A 9,135-nucleotide genomic window follows, 5' to 3' on the forward strand; every position below is an offset into this window, starting at 1 on the left:
GAGAAAGGACTATGCAGGGGTGCTAAAAGAAGGCCTGAGGAGGAAGCTTGCTGGGGGACCGGCGGCTGATCCCTCAGGCCCACAGCAGAGCCTCCCTCCTCATTACAGTGGGGAGGGGGACCAGCCTGGAAACACCTCAGAACAAAGTATGGTACCGGAACTGGTTCTAGACGAGACCCCTGCCCCGGAACGGGAGGGGAATGAGGGTGAGGCTCAGACACCCAAAACATACCCCATGAGCGAGATTTGGGGTGACAGGCCGGCTGCCAGAAATACAAATGAGGGGGGTCAGTTGAGTGACGGCAGCTCCTCTCCTACTGTCTCGATGAACACAGTAACCTCAGGGGCAGATGGCGGTGAAGGCGATAAGAGTGAAAGCAAAAGCGATGTCTCTGGCTTTGCTGATGGTGTCTGAAGCTGTGCCTGGGTAAGAAGACAGTAACTTTCTTTTTATCTTTTTTACCATGGCTTTTTTTAACTGGCATTTCTTTTAATAGGCGGAGTGTTCACTCAAGAACCAGAAGAATAGCACTTTTTAATTATTTATCGGTTTTAGCTGCTACAGTCATATTTTTACAGGAATGTTGCATACCACATAGACAAAATTATAAAAAATATAAAAATGACTGGAAGCAAGGACCCTCAGTGTGGTCAGGGTCAAATCAATCTAAATCCGCAGGTGTTGCTATTTTATTTAAAGGAAATGTTTTAATTGATCATGTAAATGAAATTTTACCGGGAAGAATTTTATTGGTTAAGGCTTTTATTGATGGTATTAAATGGCAGTTTTTAAATTTTTATGGTTTTACTGATAAAAAGGAGAGGGCAGAGATGTTGGAGATTTTACCCCTTTTTATCAATGATTCCGATCCCTTGATTTTAGCAGGTGATTTTAATTGCATTTTAAGAGGGGAACGCCGGTTCTCAAACGCGGTGAGTAGAAATATCGATAAATCCTCCTCTCTGCTAAAGAATAGATTTCAAACTCACCGACGTATACAAGAAATGCAATAGTCAACTACCAGAGGAGGCCGGCATTACCTGGAGCAATGCAAATTGTAAATCCAGAATTGATTTTATTTTCTGCTCTTATCAAGTACTGCCTTTTAATTGCGAGCTTTTAACCAATGTTTTTTCTGACCATAAGTTACTGTCTTTTAAAGTCCAGTATGGTGGCAAGAGTAAAAAGAAAAAAACTTGGGAATTAAATATCTCCCTATTAAAAGATCCAAAGGTTTTAAATGATTTTATTACCTTATACAAGCGCTGCAGAAGGGTAAAAAATCCCCAGACACCTACAACAGAATGGTGGGAGAAAATGAAAATGAAAATAAAAATCAAATCCTTTTTTATTAATGTGGGGAACAAGAAAGCCCAGGAAAAAAGAGAATTTTATGAGAAACTTAATACCCGTCTGCAGACACAATACAAGCTCCGAGATCTGGGTATAGAGATGCATAAAGAAATCGCTGAAAGTAGGAAAGAAATAGCGCAATGTCTGGAGCAGAGGGGCAAAGAAATTATTTTCCGTTCAAGAATGAAGCTCCTCGTGAAGAATGAGACCTGCTCCAGATATTTTTTTTTAAAAATTCAAGATAAACGTACCCAGATCGAGGAGCTTGAAGGAGAAAATAATATAGAAGGGATTTTAAATAAAATCCATGGTTTTTATTCAGAATTGTTTAACGAGAAAAAGGTTGATAAATATTTTTTAGAGGACTCACTGAAGGTGACAAAGTGTTTTAGACCATGAATCTCAAGGTTTTTATTACAGGATATAACGGAGCATGAAATTTCAGAGACAATAAAAAGTTCCTGGGCCTGACGGTATACCCATTGAGTTTTATGTTACATTTTATGGTATTTTAAGAGAAGATTTATTTTATCTTTTTAGAGAAGTTTTTAGATCCAAGACTCTCCCGGGTTCCTGGAGGAAAGGAGAAGTGTCCCTGCTTTTTAAAAAAGGGGATAAGATGGATATAAGAAATTGGAGGGCAATTACCCTCCTAAATTGTGATTACAAAATAATGGCAAAAATTTGTGCAAATAGGATGAAGAAAGTAATACACAAGATAATTCATCAAAACCAGGTTTGTGGAATACCCGGGAGAAGTATTTGGGATAATTTAAATCTTTTAAAAGACGTTATCAATAATACCAAAGATAGGAAAGGGAATTTAGCTATTTTATCTTTAGATTTTGAAAAGGCCTTTGATCGAGTATCACATTTTTTATCTCTTTCAGATTTTAAAGAAAATGGGTATACCGGAAGGTTTTTTTACAATTCTTGAGAGCATTTTATGATCACTGCACAAGCAAGATTTTAATTAATGGTTTTAAAACTCAGTATGTCCTTTTAAAATCAGGAGTGAAGCAGGGGTGTCCCTTGCCCCCACTACTTTTTATTTGCGCCCATGAGCCTCTGTCATGTGCAATAAGACGAGATAAACAAATACGTGGAGTCCCCATGCCAGGCGGGGGGGACTAGAGGCTAAAGTAATGGGGTACATGGATGAGGTTGCGGTAGGGACACCCCGTCGATTCAAAAGACCTCCAAAAAAATAGAACATTTTGGTTACGCTTCTGGTTTTAAGATAAATTTTAATAAAAGCAATATTTTAAATATTAGAGAGATGATTTTAAGGGACATTTCTATTCCTGAGTCTGAGTCTGTGCAGATTTTAGGAGTCACTTTCAGTGAGTCCAACGATGGGCTAAAGAGTTGGGATACGGTGACAGAAAAAATTAACAAAAAAATAAGTATGTGGAGTCTCCGAAAATTAACAATGGAAGGCAAGGTTTTAGTTTCAAAGATGATTATTTTACCAATTTTACTTTATTTAAGCATGGTTTTTCCTCCCTCTGAACGTCTTTTAAAGAAAATTAATAAAGTTTGTTTTAATTTTTTATGGGGATCCAGAATGGAAAAACTAAGAAGAGAACTGGTAATACTTCCGAAGTGCAAAGGTGGTAAAGACTTCCCTGACATTAAAACGTTCCTTTTAATAAAGTATTTTAGTCAATGTTTTAATAGCCTTTTTAAAGAAAACTACTGGTCCTATTTTATTCGCTATAACACAGGTTATTTTATGAGGAAAAATCATTGTTTTGAAACAGTTTTAAATTCCCCATATGCTTTTAACCTGCCCAGTTATTATAAGATTTTATAAAAAATAGTGACTTCTTTTAATTTAAGTGGGAAAAGGGTTGAAACATTAAAAAATTGTAAATTCATTTTAAAAGAAATCAAAGACAGGAAAACGACCACTCCTATAAAGAATTTTAATGACACAAGATGTAAACAAATTTGGAAGGATGTGAATACAATCTATCTTTTAAATTCACAGAAAGACCTGGCCTGGAGCTGCGTGCACGAGTGTCTTCCATGTCGGGCATTCCAGCACCGAAGAGGACTGACGGGCACCGCCGAATGTCCAAGAGGAAGTTGCAGAGAGGAGGAAGACGTGTACCACATATTCTGATATTGTTATTTTGCGAAAAAGATATGGACAAAAATACTTCCTCTGATTAAGAAAATATCCAGACTATCAGTTTTAACTATGGGCGGTGTTTTTTTACGGAGGGCTGGAATGCCCATCAAGGACTAAAAAGGTTATGGCATGGAAGATCACCAATTGTGTAAAAGCAGCTCTATGGATGGCCAGGAATATTTTATGTTTTAATCATGATCTTATTTCTGAGGAGAATGTTTTAAAGATGGTTTTAGATGAAATGTACAAATATTATTTAATCGATAAGAAAAATACTCCTTTTATGTGTCACAAATGGTTTTTAAGAGAGTGGGGATCAGTTATTTAACATTGTTTATTTTATATATATGTTGTAAACTGATTTTATGACATTTATGAGTTTTATTTTTTGTAAACGTTGATTTTTAATAAAATATACCCCTTTGGGGTAGTCAACTGAAAAAATCTGTTCTTATCAGTTTAATATCTGATACGTCCCCTATCTGGGGACCATATATTAAATGGATTTTTCAAACAGGGAGATGGAAAAAGAGCTTGCTCTGTCCACTCCATGCATTGACCTGGTATTGCAGTACCTCCAGGTGCACCCCTTCTAATCCAGTATGAAAAACAGAATGAAATTGATTGAAGCATCCTTCCAGCAAGCAAGTGGAGTCTGCACTTCAGCTTCTCCTCTGTCTGCCCAGTCAGTGCTGTGCAGTGCTGCTTCCTGCATACCTGCATCTAGTCTGTCAATCTCCTAATTGCATCAGCTGTTGGTTTGTTCCAGCACCAAGCAACCCAGCCAGCCAGTCTCCTCACACCCTAAATCCAATTAAGACTGATGGGTTAATTGGCTTCTCACCTGAATGAAGTGTTTGGACCACCACGCACATTACCTTAGGTTTGATTTGGGCCTGTTGTGCACACCTGCGATGCTGAGTTGTCCCTGGGAATTGACCCTTTTGTAGTAAGTTGGCTGGATGTAACCATTTTTCCTTGCTTCATTAAATGAGTAAAGTTTGCCTGTGTCTCCCTCTTGTGGATCTATCATTTGAACTGGATTACTTGGAGGCTAAAAAGTAGTCCAGCACTTCCTATGTATCTGCAGCAGCAGCTGGGCCTACCTTGTCTGGACAATGGACGGAACACTGCACGTGTCACAGGAGGCTTGTCAGGTCAGAGGTCAAGTAAGGTCAGGTCAGTGGATGACATCACAAGGGCCCTGACGGAACACTCAACAATGGTGCCCTGACATCACAATCAACAATGCATACCCCTTTTTTATTTAATTTTTTTCACTACTCCTCACATCATGTTTTCTGCTTGGCGTGCTTTGGCACCTGGAATTGCGTGCGAAGAAAAGGCGTGACCAAAAGTGGCGGGTGGGCGGAGCTATGCAGATGTCGAACACGAAGAGGAGCATGCTGGTGATTTCTAAGCGTAGGACGCACGCACGTTTTCACTGGTTTGTGAGAGAAAGAAGCCTCCCGGACTGTGTCTGGGTCTGGGGCCTGTAGTCTATTGCCTTCAGAAGTGCTCTGCATTGGGTACCATCGGCCTGTAGTACGAACCCTTTCAGGTTATCGCTTCTCGGCCTTTTGGCTAAGATCAAGTGTATGTGATTTTATTTCATCACTTGGTCTAGCCAGAAGGTATTTGGGGGTACCCCTCTCCTTGGCCTGGTGGGATCGCCCGGGTTTATAGCCCGGGCTTCACCCACCTGCTGCTATTGGGGAGAGGGATTAGTCCCCTAAATAACGAGTTGCGATCCCCTGGCCTTCTGGTGGGTCTATCCAGATCCAGAAGGTGCTGCATCGGTTTGCGAGCGTCAGCGAGCGATTCGAGACAATTATGGGCGACGATCCCGGCTACGTGCCAGAATACGCTCGCCTCAAAAACGCTGTGAGAGCGGTTCTCACTGGAGGAGTCCACCTGGACAAAAAGAAGGAATCTCTGAGACATCTGGTGGATATCGTGTTGTGCGACCTGCTTCATGTTAGAAAACACAAAATCCTGGCGATTCAGGATTACCCCAAGCGAGGAATATACGATATTACTTTTACGGGTGATGAAATTTTCCATGATGTCTTAAAAAAGGCTAAGGAAATAAAGGATGATCCCAGGCTTGGCGGTTTCAGAATCTATGAGCATTCCTTCGATAAGTAGAAACTCGTTGTGATTAAGACCTATTCTCCTTACGTAAGTGTTGATCAAGTAGAGCGTTTCCTGTCTGTCTACTTTAAGGATGTAATATGTAAGGGGAGGATTATGAACGAGTGTAACATTTGGACATCAAAATGGAGGTTTTTAGTTACTTGTATCAAAGATTAAAGTTTTTATACTGGTTTTAAGACATTCCTGGCACGTTTTAAAATCGGTCAAGTGAATGGCGACCTCTTTTTTGCAGGGATGCCAAACTTCTGTAGGTCATGTGGGCAATATGGGCATGATCAAGCAAAGTGTGGTGTCAAATGTAAGAATTGCGGAAGCACAGAGCACGAAAATAAAAATTGCCCACAGGAGAAAAAATGTAGTTTTTGTCAGGAACGTGGTCATCTTTTTCTTTCATGTCCTCATAGAAAAACAAGCAAAGATACAAAGCAACCCAAGGCGCCCCCAGAAAAATCGGTGGGACCATCTCACCCTCAGGGAGAGGAACAGATGCGTGACGCCCCAGGTGGACAGGAAACCGGTGCCCAAGAAGGTCATAAGGAAGAGGCTGAGGCAGAAGTCTGGCAGACTCAAGGTAAAAATAAATCTTGGGATAAGATATTTAAGAGAAAGTATGACAGGGAGCAGGAAGGCGGAAAGCCCGGAGTACCCCGGAAGGACGAACAAGAGGGGGGAAAGCGGGCCTGCTCCACAGTCTGGGTCTCCAATAATCGAGTCTGACTCATGCGAAAAGGAGCAGGAACAGGAGGGTCTCCAAAAGTGTGGCAAAAGGAGGTGCTCGATTAGAGGGATGGGTGGGGAGGAGCATATGGATATGTCTGGCCCGGTAGCCAAGGCAGATGTGGCTCCTCCCGAAACCTCCTCTCTGCCTGGCCAGGTGGAGAGGGAGGGCATGGATACCCAAGAGGCCTCCGACTCGCTGGCTTGTGCGCAGCCTCCCCCCCGTTGAAGGGACGAGGGGGAACGAGGGAGCCCGCTGGGGACCTACCTGTTGATGAGGAAGACCTAAATGGTCAGCAAATGGAGACCCAAACAAAACTGTCTGAAGCGGGTCTGCCAGACTATATGAGTACGATCGTCGATGGTCGGTTGCCGGGCGCCGGTACCTGTCTAAGTGAAGGAAGTTCCTCTCCCGTGGATTCTATGTACACGGTGTCATCAGAGGGTGGAGATAAGCGCAAGCGAGATGTCCGGTCTCGCTGGTTGCTAATACTAGTAGTTTGCTTCCATTTCCCAAACAAAATGGAGAATGAACTAAAAGGGATCTCCCTAAATGTGAGGGGCGCCAAGCAGAAGACAAGAAGGGTTGCTCTTTTAAATTTTCTAGCTCTGTTTTCTGCTTCCGTTTTTTTCTTACAGGAGTGCGTGCGGCATCCCACATGCTATTTCTTACCAGAGGTACAAGGAAGATTGGCAGCACGGGCCATCCATCTGGTCTGGATCAAATGAGTCCAGGTCAGATGGGGTCGCTATTCTTTTTAAGGGAAATGTTTTAATTGATGTTATTAATGAAATTTTACCAGGACATATTTTATTAGTTAAAGCTTTTATAGACGGGATTAAATGGCAGTTTTAAAATTTTTATGGATCACCTGACAAAAATGAAAGAATAAAAATTTTGGATATTTTACCCCTTTTTATTAATACATCTGATCCTTGTGTAATTGCAGGTGATTTTAACAGTATTATAAGAGGGGAACGCCGGCTGTCAAATTCCGTGAGTAGGAATTATGACTGAACAGAACCAGATGATTTTAGGCTCCGTGACGTAATAAGGAATGCAACAGAAGCAGCCCGGAGGGGGCCGGAGTGACCTGGAGCAACGTAAACTGTAAATCAATGATTGATTTTATTTTTTGTAATGAGCAATTACTGCCTTTTAAGTGTGAAGTTTTAACTAATGTATTTTCTGATCATAGACTTTTATATTTTAATATAAAACATGATCTTAATCGATTTTATGGAAAAAAAGTCCTGGAAAATGAACATTTCCCTTTTAGACGATCCACAGATTTTAACTGATTTTAGTGAATTTTATAAAGAATGCAGACAGAAAAAAAGATTTTAATACCCCCATTGGGTTATGGTGGGAAGGTATGAAGAAAAAAATTAAAGTTTTTTTTTATTAAAATAAGTAAAAATAAAGCAAAAGAAAAAAGAGTCTTCTTTAAAACTCTAAATATACGTCTGCAAACCTTATACAAATCCAGAGAATGCGATATAGAAGTAGGAAAATAAATAGATGACTTAAAGAAGGAAATCGCCAAGTGTCTGGAACAAAAGGGCAAAGAGTTAATTTTTCGTTCTAGGGTGCATCATGAGGAGGAGAACGAAACCTGTTCCAGATACTTTTAAAAAAAATAAATAAAAAGCATATAATAGAAAACATTGAAGGAGAAGAAAATATGCAAAATATTTTAAATAAAGTTTATGATTTTTATTCCTCCCTATTCAGTGTGGAAACCTGTGGATCCAAATTTTATGAAAGACTCATTGAAGGAGATTACTACTTTTTTAGATCCTGTTTCTCAGCAATTTTTATTACAGAATCTGTCAGAACAGGAGGATTCTGGAGACAGTAAAAAGTTTTTAAAGCAGGTAAAGTACCTGGGCCGGATGGTATACCCATTGAGTTTTATGTGAAATTTTTATGACCTTTTAAAAGATGATTTTTACAGTCTTTTTAATGTTGTTTTTAAATCCAAGGTTTTGCCCAGATCCTGGAAGAAGGGTGAGGTCTCCCTGCCTCGTATAAAAAAGAGACCCTAAGTTCGATCTAAAGAACTGGAGAGCAATACCCTTCTGAACACGGACTACAAAATCCATGCAAAAATATGCGCAAGCAGGTTGAAAGCAGTAGTCAGTAAGTTAATACATTCTAACCCAGGTATGCGGAATCCCAGGGAGGAGCATCTGGGATAATCTGAATTTAATCAAAACTGCATAGAGGAGCCGAAGTCTAGGAGTAATAAACTGGCTATTTTCTCAATTGATTTCAAAAAAAGCCTTTGATAGAGTCTCTCACTTTTATCTTTTTAAGGTTATAGCTAAAATGGGTATACCAGAAGGTTTTTTATTGTCTTTAAAAGCATTTTATAAAGATTGCACAAGTAAAATTTTAGTTATCGGTTTTAAAACACAGGAAAAAAAATTAAAGTCTGGGGTAAAACAGGGGTGTCCCTTGTCCCCACTGCTTTTTATATGTGCATTGGAGCCTCTACTGAGTGCAATCAGAAAGGATAAACAGATCCGAGGAGTACCCTTGCCGGGTGGAGGGGGAATAGAGGCAAAAGCAGTGGGGTACATGGATGACATTGTGGTACTTTGTAGGGACACCCTTTTAATCCAAAAAACATTAAAACAGATCTAGTTTTATTGTTGTGCCTCTAGTTTTAAAAAAAATTTGAGTAAAAGTAGTATTTTAAATATTGGAGGTATGGAGATAAGAGATGTACCAGTTCCTGTGTCCTATTGTGTAAAGATTTTAGGT

The 9,135-nt window shown here is 40.1% G+C and overlaps 1 non-coding gene and 1 pseudogene across 1 annotated transcript; both read left to right on the top strand.

The window, feature by feature from the left end:
• Positions 1 to 3,898: 3,898 nt before the first annotated feature.
• LOC121006485 lies at positions 3,899 to 4,088 on the top strand. The gene has a single exon (XR_005780304.1). It is a non-coding gene; the product is annotated as a U2 spliceosomal RNA (small nuclear RNA).
• A 967-nt stretch (positions 4,089 to 5,055) lies between these two features.
• LOC121006556 lies at positions 5,056 to 5,198 on the top strand (annotated as a pseudogene).
• Positions 5,199 to 9,135: the final 3,937 nt, after the last annotated feature.

This window comes from Bufo bufo, chromosome 6 (genome assembly GCF_905171765.1).
Source record: "Bufo bufo chromosome 6, aBufBuf1.1, whole genome shotgun sequence".
In the NCBI taxonomy this organism is placed as follows: Eukaryota; Metazoa; Chordata; class Amphibia; order Anura; family Bufonidae; genus Bufo; species Bufo bufo.